The following is a 12,758-nucleotide window of genomic DNA, read 5'->3' on the forward strand; positions in this document are numbered from 1 at the left end:
GTCCATTGGAAGACTTGACTATTGTTGTTAAAAGACATAGGCATTCATATTATAGAGCCACAAACCACACTAGTAAATAAAAACATGATAACATGGGATTTGAACCAATGACAGTCTTAATTTGATAGTGCAAACCCAACACCTTACTAACTGTGCTAACCAGACTGTGCATACCAACCAACCAATTTATCAGAGATTTAAGTGAATAAGCTACAGTGTCCAAGGTACTAAACATAATATATTCTATGTGGTGTCATAAGCAAGTCATTAGAATACTTTCCAACTAAATTTATAAGACATATGCATTCAATATTTGAGTAAACAAAGAGAAAATAAAGCTATCTATTGGGTTTCACTAAAAAGTCCATTGGAAGACTTGACTATTGTTGTTAAAAGACATAGGCATTCATATTATAGAGCCACAAACCACACTAGTAAAATAAAAACATGATAACATGGGATTCGAACCAATGACAGTCTTAATTTGATAGCGCAAACCCAACACCTTACTAACTGTGCTAACCAGACTGTGCATACCAGACACACAATTTATCAGAGATTTAAGTAAATAAGCTACAGTGTCCAAGGTACTAAACATAATATATTCTATGGGGTGTCATAAGCTAGTCATTAGAATACTTTCCTACTAAATTTATAAGACATATGCATTCAATATTTGAGTAAACAAAGAGAAAATAAAGCTATCTATTGGGTTTCACTAAAAAGTCCATTGGAAGACTTGACTATTGTTGTTAAAAGACATAGGCATTCATATTATAGAGCCACAAACCACACTAGTAAAATAAAAACATGATAACAAGGGATTCGAACAAATGACAGTCTTAATTTGATAGTGCAAACCCAACACCTTACTAACTGTGCTAACCAGACTGTGCATAGAAACACACAATTTATCAGAGATTTAAGTGAATAAGCTACAGTGTCCAAGGTACTAAACATAATATATTCTATGGGGTGTCATAAGCAAGTCATTAGAATGCTTTCCTACTAAATTTATAAGACATAAGCATTCAATATTTGAGTAAACAAAGAGAAAATAAAGCTATCTATTGGGTTTCACTAAAAAGTCCATTGGAAGACTTGACTATTTTTGTTAAAAGACATAGGCATTCATATTATAGAGCCACAAACAACACTAGTAAAATAAAAAATGATAACATGGGATTCGAACCAATGACAGTCTTAACTTGATAGTGCAAACCCAACACCTTACTAACTGTGCTAACCACACTGTGCATAGCAGATGCCCAATTTATCAGAGATTTAAGTGAATAAGCTACAGTGTCCAAGGTACTAAACATAATATATTCTATGAGGTGTCATAAGCAAGTCATTTGAATACTTTCCTACTAAATCTATAAGACATATGCATTCAATATTTGAGTAAACAAAGAGAAAATAAAGCTATCTATTGGGTTTCACTAAAAAGTCCATTGGAAGACTTGACTATTGTTGTTAAAAGACATAGGCATTCATATTATAGAGCCACAAACCACACTAGTAAAATAAAAACATGATAACATGGAATTCGAACCAATGACAGTCTTAATTTGATAGTGCAAACCCAACACCTTACTAACTGTGCTAACCAGACTGTGCATACCAGACTCATAATTTATCAGAGATTTAAGTGAATAAGCTACAGTGTCTAAGGTACTAAACATAATATATTCTATGGGGTGTCATAAGCAAGTCATTAGAATACTTTCCTACTAAATTTATAAGACATATGCATTCAATATTTGAGTAAACAAAGAGAAAATAAAGCTATCTATTGGGTTTCACTAAAAAGTCCATTGGAAGACTTGACTATTGTTGTTAAAAGACATAGGCATTCATATTATAGAGCCACAAACCACACTAGTAAAATAAAAACATGATAACATGGGATTCGAACCAATGACAGTCTTAATTTGATAGCGCAAACCCAACACCTTACTAACTGTGCTAACCAGACTGTGCATACCAGACACACAATTTATCAGAGATTTAAGTAAATAAGCTACAGTGTCCAAGGTACTAAACATAATATATTATATGGGGTGTCATAAGCTAGTCATTAGAATACTTTCCTACTAAATTTATAAGACATATGCATTCAATATTTGAGTAAACAAAGAGAAAATAAAGCTATCTATTGGGTTTCACTAAAAAGTCCATTGGAAGACTTGACTATTGTTGTTAAAAGACATAGGCATTCATATTATAGAGCCACAAACCACACTAGTAAAATAAAAACATGATAACAAGGGATTCGAACAAATGACAGTCTTAATTTGATAGTGCAAACCCAACACCTTACTAACTGTGCTAACCAGACTGTGCATAGAAACACACAATTTATCAGAGATTTAAGTGAATAAGCTACAGTGTCCAAGGTACTAAACATAATATATTCTATGGGGTGTCATAAGCAAGTCATTAGAATGCTTTCCTACTAAATTTATAAGACATAAGCATTCAATATTTGAGTAAACAAAGAGAAAATAAAGCTATCTATTGGGTTTCACTAAAAAGTCCATTGGAAGACTTGACTATTTTTGTTAAAAGACATAGGCATTCATATTATAGAGCCACAAACCACACTAGTAAAATAAAAAATGATAACATGGGATTCGAACCAATGACAGTCTTAATTTGATAGTGCAAACCCAACACCTTACTAACTGTGCTAACCACACTGTGCATAGCAGATGCCCAATTTATCAGAGATTTAAGTGAATAAGCTACAGTGTCCAAGGTACTAAACATAATATATTCTATGGGGTGTCATAAGCAAGTCATTTGAATACTTTCCTACTAAATCTTTAAGACATATGCATTCAATATTTGAGTAAACAAAGAGAAAATAAAGCTATCTATTGGGTTTCACTAAAAAGTCCATTGGAAGACTTGACTATTGTTGTTAAAAGACATAGGCATTCATATTATAGATCCACAAACCACACTAGTAAAATAAAAACATGATAACATGGAATTCGAACCAATGACAGTCTTAATTTGATAGTGCAAACCCAACACCTTACTAACTGTGCTAACCAGACTGTGCATACCAGACTCATAATTTATCAGAGATTTAAGTGAATAAGCTACAGTGTCTAAGGTACTAAACATAATATATTCTATGGGGTGTCATAAGCAAGTCATTAGAATACTTTCCTACTAAATTTATAAGACATATGCATTCAATATTTGAGTAAACAAAGAGAAAATAAAGCTATCTATTGGGTTTCACTAAAAAGTCCATTGGAAGACTTGACTATTGTTGTTAAAAGACATAGGCATTCATATTATAGAGCCACAAACCACACTAGTAAAAATAAAAATGATAACATGGGATTCAAACCAATGACAGTCTTAATTTGATAGTGCAAACCCAACACCTTACTAACTGTGCTAACCAGACTGTGCATACCAGACTCATAATTTATCAGAGATTTAAGTGAATAAGCTACAGTGTCTAAGGTACTAAACATAATATATTCTATGGGGTGTCATAAGCAAGTTATTAGAATACTTTCCTACTACATTTATAAGACATATGCATTCAATATTTGAGTAAACAAAGAGAAAATAAAGCTATATATTGGGTTTCACTAAAAAGTCCATTGGAAGACTTGACTATTGTTTTTAAAAGACATAGGCATTCATATTATAGAGCCACAAACCACACTAGTAAAATAAAAACATGATAACAAAGGATTTGAACAAATGACAGTCTTAATTTGATAGTGCAAACCCAACACCTTACTAACTGTGCTAACCAGACTGTGCATAGAAACACACAATTTATCAGAGATTTAAGTGAATAAGCTACAGTGTCCAAGGTACTAAACATAATATATTCTATGGGGTGTCATAAGCAAGTCATTAGAATACTTTCCTACTAAATTTATAAGACATATGCATTCAATATTTGAGTAAACAAAGAGAAAATAAAGCTATCTATTGGGTTTCACTAAAAAGTCCATTGGAAGACTTGACTATTGTTGTTAAAAGACATAGGCATTCATATTATAGAGCCACAAACCACACTAGTAAAAATAAAAATGATAACATGGGATTCAAACCAATGACAGTCTTAATTTGATAGTGCAAACCCAACACCTTACTAACTGTGCTAACCAGACTGTGCATACCAGACTCATAATTTATCAGAGATTTAAGTGAATAAGCTACAGTGTCTAAGGTACTAAACATAATATATTCTATGGGGTGTCATAAGCAAGTTATTAGAATACTTTCCTACTACATTTATAAGACATATGCATTCAATATTTGAGTAAACAAAGAGAAAATAAAGCTATATATTGGGTTTCACTAAAAAGTCCATTGGAAGACTTGACTATTGTTTTTAAAGACATAGGCATTCATATTATAGAGCCACAAACCACACTAGTAAAATAAAAACATGATAACAAAGGATGTGAACAAATGACAGTCTTAATTTGATAGTGCAAACCCAACACCTTACTAACTGTGCTAACCAGACTGTGCATAGAAACACACAATTTATCAGAGATTTAAGTGAATAAGCTACAGTGTCCAAGGTACTAAACATAATATATTCTATGGGGTGTCATAAGCAAGTCATTAGAATACTTTCCTACTAAATTTATAAGACATAAGCATTCAATATTTGAGTAAACAAAGAGAAAATAAAGCTATCTATTGGGTTTCACTAAAAAGTCCATTGGAAGACTTGACTATTGTTGTTAAAAGACATAGGCATTCATATTATAGAGCCACAAACCACACTAGTAAAATAAAAACATGATAACATGGGATTCGAACCAATGACAGTCTTAATTTGATAGTGCAAACCCAACACCTTACTAACTGTGCTAACCACACTGTGCATAGCAGATGCCCAATTTATCAGAGATTTAAGTGAATAAGCTACAGTGTCCAAGGTACTAAACATAATATATTCTATGGGGTGTCATAAGCAAGTCATTTGAATACTTTCCTACTAAGTCTATAAGACATATGCATTCAATATTTGAGTAAACAAAGAGAAAATAAAGCTATCTATTGGGTTTCACTAAAAAGTCCATTGGAAGACTTGACTATTGTCGTTAAAAGACATAGGCATTCATATTATAGAGCCACAAACCACACTAGTAAAATAAAAACATGATAACATGGAATTCGAACCAATGACAGTCTTAATTTGATAGTGCAAACCCAACACCTTACTAACTGTGCTAACCAGACTGTGCATAGAAGCACACAATTTTCAGAGATTTAAGTGAATAAGCTACAGTGTCCAAGGTACTAAACATAATATATTCTATGGGGTGTCATAAGCAAGTCATTAGAATACTTTCCTACTAAATTTATAAGACATATGCATTCAATATTTGAGTAAACAAAGAGAAAATAAAGCTATCTATTGGGTTTCACTAAAAAGTCCATTGGAAGACTTGACTATTGTTGTTAAAAGACATAGGCATTCATATTATAGAGCCACAAACCACACTAGTAAAATAAAAACATGATAACATGGGATTCGAACCAATGAAAGTCTTAATTTGATAGTGCAAACCCAACACCTTACTAACTGTGCTAACCAGACTGTGCATAGCAAATGCACAATTTATCAGAGATTTAAGTGAATAAGCTACAGTGTCCAAGGTACTAAACATAATATATTCTATGGGGTGTCATAAGCAAGTCATTAGAATACTTTCCTACTAAATTTATAAGACATATGCATTCAATATTTGAGTAAACAAAGAGAAAATAAAGCTATCTATTGGGTTTCATTGGAAGACTTGACTATTGTTGTTAAAAGACATAGGCATTCATATTATAGAGCCACAAACCACACTAGTAAAATAAAAACAAGATAACATGGGATTCGAACCAATGACAGTCTTAATTTGATAGTGCAAACCCAACACCTTACTAACTGTGCTAACCAGACTGTGCATACCAACCACCCAATTTATCAGAGATTTAAGTGAATAAGCTACAGTGTCCAAGGTACTAAACATAATATATTCTATGGGGTGTCATAAGCAAGTCATTAGAATACTTTCCAACTAAATTTATAAGACATATGCATTCAATATTTGAGTAAACAAAGAGAAAATAAAGCTATCTATTGGGTTTCACTAAAAAGTCCATTGGAAGACTTGACTATTGTTGTTAAAAGACATAGGCATTCATATTATAGAGCCACAAACCACACTAGTAAAATAAAAACATGATAACATGAGATTCAATCCAATGATAGTCTTAATTTGATAGTGCAAACACAACACCTTACTAACTGTGCTAACCAGACTGTGCATACCAGACACATGATTTATCAGAGATTTAAGTGAATAAGCTACAGTGTCCAAGGTACTAAACATAATATATTCTATGGGGTGTCATAAGCAAGTCATTAGAATACTTTCCTACTAAATTTATAAGACATAAGCATTCAATATTTGAGTAAACAAAGAGAAAATAAAGCTATCTATTGGGTTTCACTAAAAAGTCCATTGGAAGACTTGACTATTGTTGTTAAAAGACATAGGCATTCATATTATAGAGCCACAAACCACACTAGTAAAATAAAAACATGATAACATAGGATTCGAACCAATGACAGTCTTAATTTGATAGTGCAAACCCAACACCTTACTAACTGTGCTTACCAGACTGTGCATACCAGACACACAATTTATCAGAGATTTAAGTAAATAAGCTACAGTGTCCAAGGTACTAAACATAATATATTCTATGGGGTGTCATAAGCTAGTCATTAGAATACTTTCCTACTAAATTTATAAGACATATGCATTCAATATTTGAGTAAACAAAGAGAAAATAAAGCTATCTATTGGGTTTCACTAAAAAGTCCATTGGAAGACTTGACTATTGTTGTTAAAAGACATAGGCATTCATATTATAGAGCCACAAACCACACTAGTAAAATAGAAACATGATAACAAGGAATTCGAACAAATGACAGTCTTAATTTGATAGTGCAAACCCAACACCTTACTAACTGTGCTAACCAGACTGTGCATAGAAACACACAATTTATCAGAGATTTAAGTGAATAAGCTACAGTGTCCAAGGTACTAAACATAATATATTCTATGGGGTGTCATAAGCAAGTCATTAGAATACTTTCCTACTAAATTTATAAGACATAAGCATTCAATATTTGAGTAAACAAAGAGAAAATAAAGCTATCTATTGGGTTTCACTAAAAAGTCCATTGGAAGACTTGACTATTGTTGTTAAAAGACATAGGCATTCATATTATAGAGCCACAAACCACACTAGTAAAATAAAAAATGATAACATGGGATTCGAACCAATGACAGTCTTAATTTGATAGTGCAAACCCAACACCTTACTAACTGTGCTAACCACACTGTGCATAGCAGATGCCCAATTTATCAGAGATTTAAGTGAATAAGCTACAGTGTCCAAGGTACTAAACATAATATATTCTATGGGGTGTCATAAGCAAGTCATTAGAATACTTTCCAACTAAATTTATAAGACATATGCATTCAATATTTGAGTAAACAAAGAGAAAATAAAGCTATCTATTGGGTTTCACTAAAAAGTCCATTGGAAGACTTGACTATTGTTGTTAAAAGACATAGGCATTCATATTATAGAGCCACAAACCACACTAGTAAAATAAAAACATGATAACATGAAATTCAATCCAATGATAGTCTTAATTTGATAGTGCAAACACAACACCTTACTAACTGTGCTAACCAGACTGTGCATACCAGACACATAATTTATCAGAGATTTAAGTGAATAAGCTACAGTGTCCAAGGTACTAAACATAATATATTCTATGGGGTGTCATAAGCAAGTCATTAGAATACTTTCCTACTAAATTTATAAGACATAAGCATTCAATATTTGAGTAAACAAAGAGAAAATAAAGCTATCTATTGGGTTTCACTAAAAAGTCCATTGGAAGACTTGACTATTGTTGTTAAAAGACATAGGCATTCATATTATAGAGCCACAAACCACACTAGTAAAATAAAAACATGATAACATAGGATTCGAACCAATGACAGTCTTAATTTGATAGTGCAAACCCAACACCTTACTAACTGTGCTAACCAGACTGTGCATACCAGACACACAATTTATCAGAGATTTAAGTAAATAAGCTACAGTGTCCAAGGTACTAAACATAATATATTCTATGGGGTGTCATAAGCTAGTCATTAGAATACTTTCCTACTAAATTTATAAGACATATGCATTCAATATTTGAGTAAACAAAGAGAAAATAAAGCTATCTATTGGGTTTCACTAAAAAGTCCATTGGAAGACTTGACTATTGTTGTTAAAAGACATAGGCATTCATATTATAGAGCCACAAACCACACTAGTAAAATAGAAACATGATAACAAGGGATTCGAACAAATGACAGTCTTAATTTGATAGTGCAAACCCAACACCTTACTAACTGTGCTAACCAGACTGTGCATAGAAACACACAATTTATCAGAGATTTAAGTTAATAAGCTACAGTGTCCAAGGTACTAAACATAATATATTCTATGGGGTGTCATAAGCAAGTCATTAGAATACTTTCCTACTAAATTTATAAGACATAAGCATTCAATATTTGAGTAAACAAAGAGAAAATAAAGCTATCTATTGGGTTTCACTAAAAAGTCCATTGGAAGACTTGACTATTGTTGTTAAAAGACATAGGCATTCATATTATAGAGCCACAAACCACACTAGTAAAATAAAAAATGATAACATGGGATTCGAACCAATGACAGTCTTAATTTGATAGTGCAAACCCAACACCTTACTAACTGTGCTAACCACACTGTGCATAGCAGATGCCCAATTTATCAGAGATTTAAGTGAATAAGCTACAGTGTCCAAGGTACTAAACATAATATATTCTATGGGGTGTCATAAGCAAGTCATTAGAATACTTTCCTACTAAATTTATAAGACATATGCATTCAATATTTGAGTAAACAAAGAGAAAATAAAGCTATCTATTGGGTTTCACTAAAAAGTCCATTGGAAGACTTGACTATTGTTGTTAAAAGACATAGGCATTCATATTATAGAGCTACAAACCACACTAGTAAAATAAAAACATGATAACATGGGATTCGAACCAATGACAGTCTTAATTTGATAGCGCAAACCCAACACTTTACTAACTGTGCTAACCAGACTGTGCATAGCAAATGCACAATTTATCAGAGATTTACGTGAATAAGCTACAGTGTCCAAGGTACTAAACATAATATATTCTATGGGGTGTCATAAGCAAGTCATTAGAATACTTTCCTACTAAATTTATAAGACATAAGCATTCAATATTTGAGTAAACAAAGAGAAAATAAAGCTATCTATTGGGTTTCACTAAAAAGTCCATTGGAAGACTTGACTATTGTTGTTAAAAGACATAGGCATTCATATTATAGAGCCACAAACCACACTAGTAAAAAAAAAATGATAACATGGGATTCAAACCAATGACAATCTTAATTTGATAGTGCAAACCCAACACCTTACTAACTGTGCTAACCAGACTGTGCATACCAGACTCATAATTTATCAGAGATTTAAGTGAATAAGCTACAGTGTCTAAGGTACTAAACATAATATATTCTATGGGGTGTCATAAGCAAGTTATTAGAATACTTTCCTACTACATTTATAAGACATATGCATTCAATATTTGAGTAAACAAAGAGAAAATAAAGCTATATATTGGGTTTCACTAAAAAGTCCATTTGAAGACTTGACTATTGTTTTTAAAAGACATAGGCATTCATATTATAGAGCCACAAACCACACTAGTAAAATAAAAAATGATAACATGGGATTCAAACCAATGACAGTCTTAATTTGATAGTGCAAACCCAACACCTTACTAACTGTGCTAACCACACTGTGCATAGTAGATGCCCAATTCATCAGAGATTTAAGTGAATAAGCTACAGTGTCCAAGGTACTAAACATAATATATTCTATGGGGTGTCATAAGCAAGTCATTTGAATACTTTCCTACTAAATCTATAAGACATATGCATTCAATATTTGAGTAAACAAAGAGAAAATAAAGCTATCTATTGGGTTTCACTAAAAAGTCCATTGGAAGACTTGACTATTGTTGTTAAAAGACATAGGCATTCATATTATAGAGCCACAAACCACACTAGTAAAATAAAAACATGATAACATGGGATTCGAACCAATGAAAGTCTTAATTTGATAGTGCAAACCCAACACCTTACTAACTGTGCTAACCAGACTGTGCATAGCAAATGCACAATTTATCAGAGATTTAAGTGAATAAGCTACAGTGTCCAAGGTACTAAACATAATATATTCTATGGGGTGTCATAAGCAAGTCATTAGAATACTTTCCTACTAAATCTATAAGACATATGCATTCAATATTTGAGTAAACAAAGAGAAAATAAAGCTATCTATTGGGTTTCACTAAAAAGTCCATTGGAAGACTTGACTATTGTTGTTAAAAGACATAGGCATTCATATTATAGAGCCACAAACCACACTAGTAAAATAAAAACATGATAACATAGGATTCGAACCAATGACAGTCTTAATTTGATAGTGCAAACCCAACACCTTACTAACTGTGCTAACCAGACTGTGCATACCAGACACACAATTTATCAGAGATTTAAGTAAATAAGCTACAGTGTCCAAGGTACTAAACATAATATATTCTATGGGGTGTCATAAGCTAGTCATTAGAATACTTTCCTACTAAATTTATAAGACATATGCATTCAATATTTGAGTAAACAAAGAGAAAATAAAGCTATCTATTGGGTTTCACTAAAAAGTCCATTGGAAGACTTGACTATTGTTGTTAAAAGACATAGGCATTCATATTATAGAGCCACAAACCACACTAGTAAAATAGAAACATGATAACAAGGGATTCGAACAAATGACAGTCTTAATTTGATAGTGCAAACCCAACACCTTACTAACTGTGCTAACCAGACTGTGCATAGAAACACACAATTTATCAGAGATTTAAGTTAATAAGCTACAGTGTCCAAGGTACTAAACATAATATATTCTATGGGGTGTCATAAGCAAGTCATTAGAATACTTTCCTACTAAATTTATAAGACATAAGCATTCAATATTTGAGTAAACAAAGAGAAAATAAAGCTATCTATTGGGTTTCACTAAAAAGTCCATTGGAAGACTTGACTATTGTTGTTAAAAGACATAGGCATTCATATTATAGAGCCACAAACCACACTAGTAAAATAAAAAATGATAACATGGGATTCGAACCAATGACAGTCTTAATTTGATAGTGCAAACCCAACACCTTACTAACTGTGCTAACCACACTGTGCATAGCAGATGCCCAATTTATCAGAGATTTAAGTGAATAAGCTACAGTGTCCAAGGTACTAAACATAATATATTCTATGGGGTGTCATAAGCAAGTCATTAGAATACTTTCCTACTAAATTTATAAGACATATGCATTCAATATTTGAGTAAACAAAGAGAAAATAAAGCTATCTATTGGGTTTCACTAAAAAGTCCATTGGAAGACTTGACTATTGTTGTTAAAAGACATAGGCATTCATATTATAGAGCTACAAACCACACTAGTAAAATAAAAACATGATAACATGGGATTCGAACCAATGACAGTCTTAATTTGATAGCGCAAACCCAACACTTTACTAACTGTGCTAACCAGACTGTGCATAGCAAATGCACAATTTATCAGAGATTTACGTGAATAAGCTACAGTGTCCAAGGTACTAAACATAATATATTCTATGGGGTGTCATAAGCAAGTCATTAGAATACTTTCCTACTAAATTTATAAGACATAAGCATTCAATATTTGAGTAAACAAAGAGAAAATAAAGCTATCTATTGGGTTTCACTAAAAAGTCCATTGGAAGACTTGACTATTGTTGTTAAAAGACATAGGCATTCATATTATAGAGCCACAAACCACACTAGTAAAAAAAAAATGATAACATGGGATTCAAACCAATGACAATCTTAATTTGATAGTGCAAACCCAACACCTTACTAACTGTGCTAACCAGACTGTGCATACCAGACTCATAATTTATCAGAGATTTAAGTGAATAAGCTACAGTGTCTAAGGTACTAAACATAATATATTCTATGGGGTGTCATAAGCAAGTTATTAGAATACTTTCCTACTACATTTATAAGACATATGCATTCAATATTTGAGTAAACAAAGAGAAAATAAAGCTATATATTGGGTTTCACTAAAAAGTCCATTTGAAGACTTGACTATTGTTTTTAAAAGACATAGGCATTCATATTATAGAGCCACAAACCACACTAGTAAAATAAAAAATGATAACATGGGATTCAAACCAATGACAGTCTTAATTTGATAGTGCAAACCCAACACCTTACTAACTGTGCTAACCACACTGTGCATAGTAGATGCCCAATTCATCAGAGATTTAAGTGAATAAGCTACAGTGTCCAAGGTACTAAACATAATATATTCTATGGGGTGTCATAAGCAAGTCATTTGAATACTTTCCTACTAAATCTATAAGACATATGCATTCAATATTTGAGTAAACAAAGAGAAAATAAAGCTATCTATTGGGTTTCACTAAAAAGTCCATTGGAAGACTTGACTATTGTTGTTAAAAGACATAGGCATTCATATTATAGAGCCACAAACCACACTAGTAAAATAAAAACATGA

This window comes from Pseudophryne corroboree, chromosome 3 (assembly GCF_028390025.1).
Source record: "Pseudophryne corroboree isolate aPseCor3 chromosome 3, aPseCor3.hap2, whole genome shotgun sequence".
Classification (NCBI taxonomy): Eukaryota; Metazoa; Chordata; class Amphibia; order Anura; family Myobatrachidae; genus Pseudophryne; species Pseudophryne corroboree.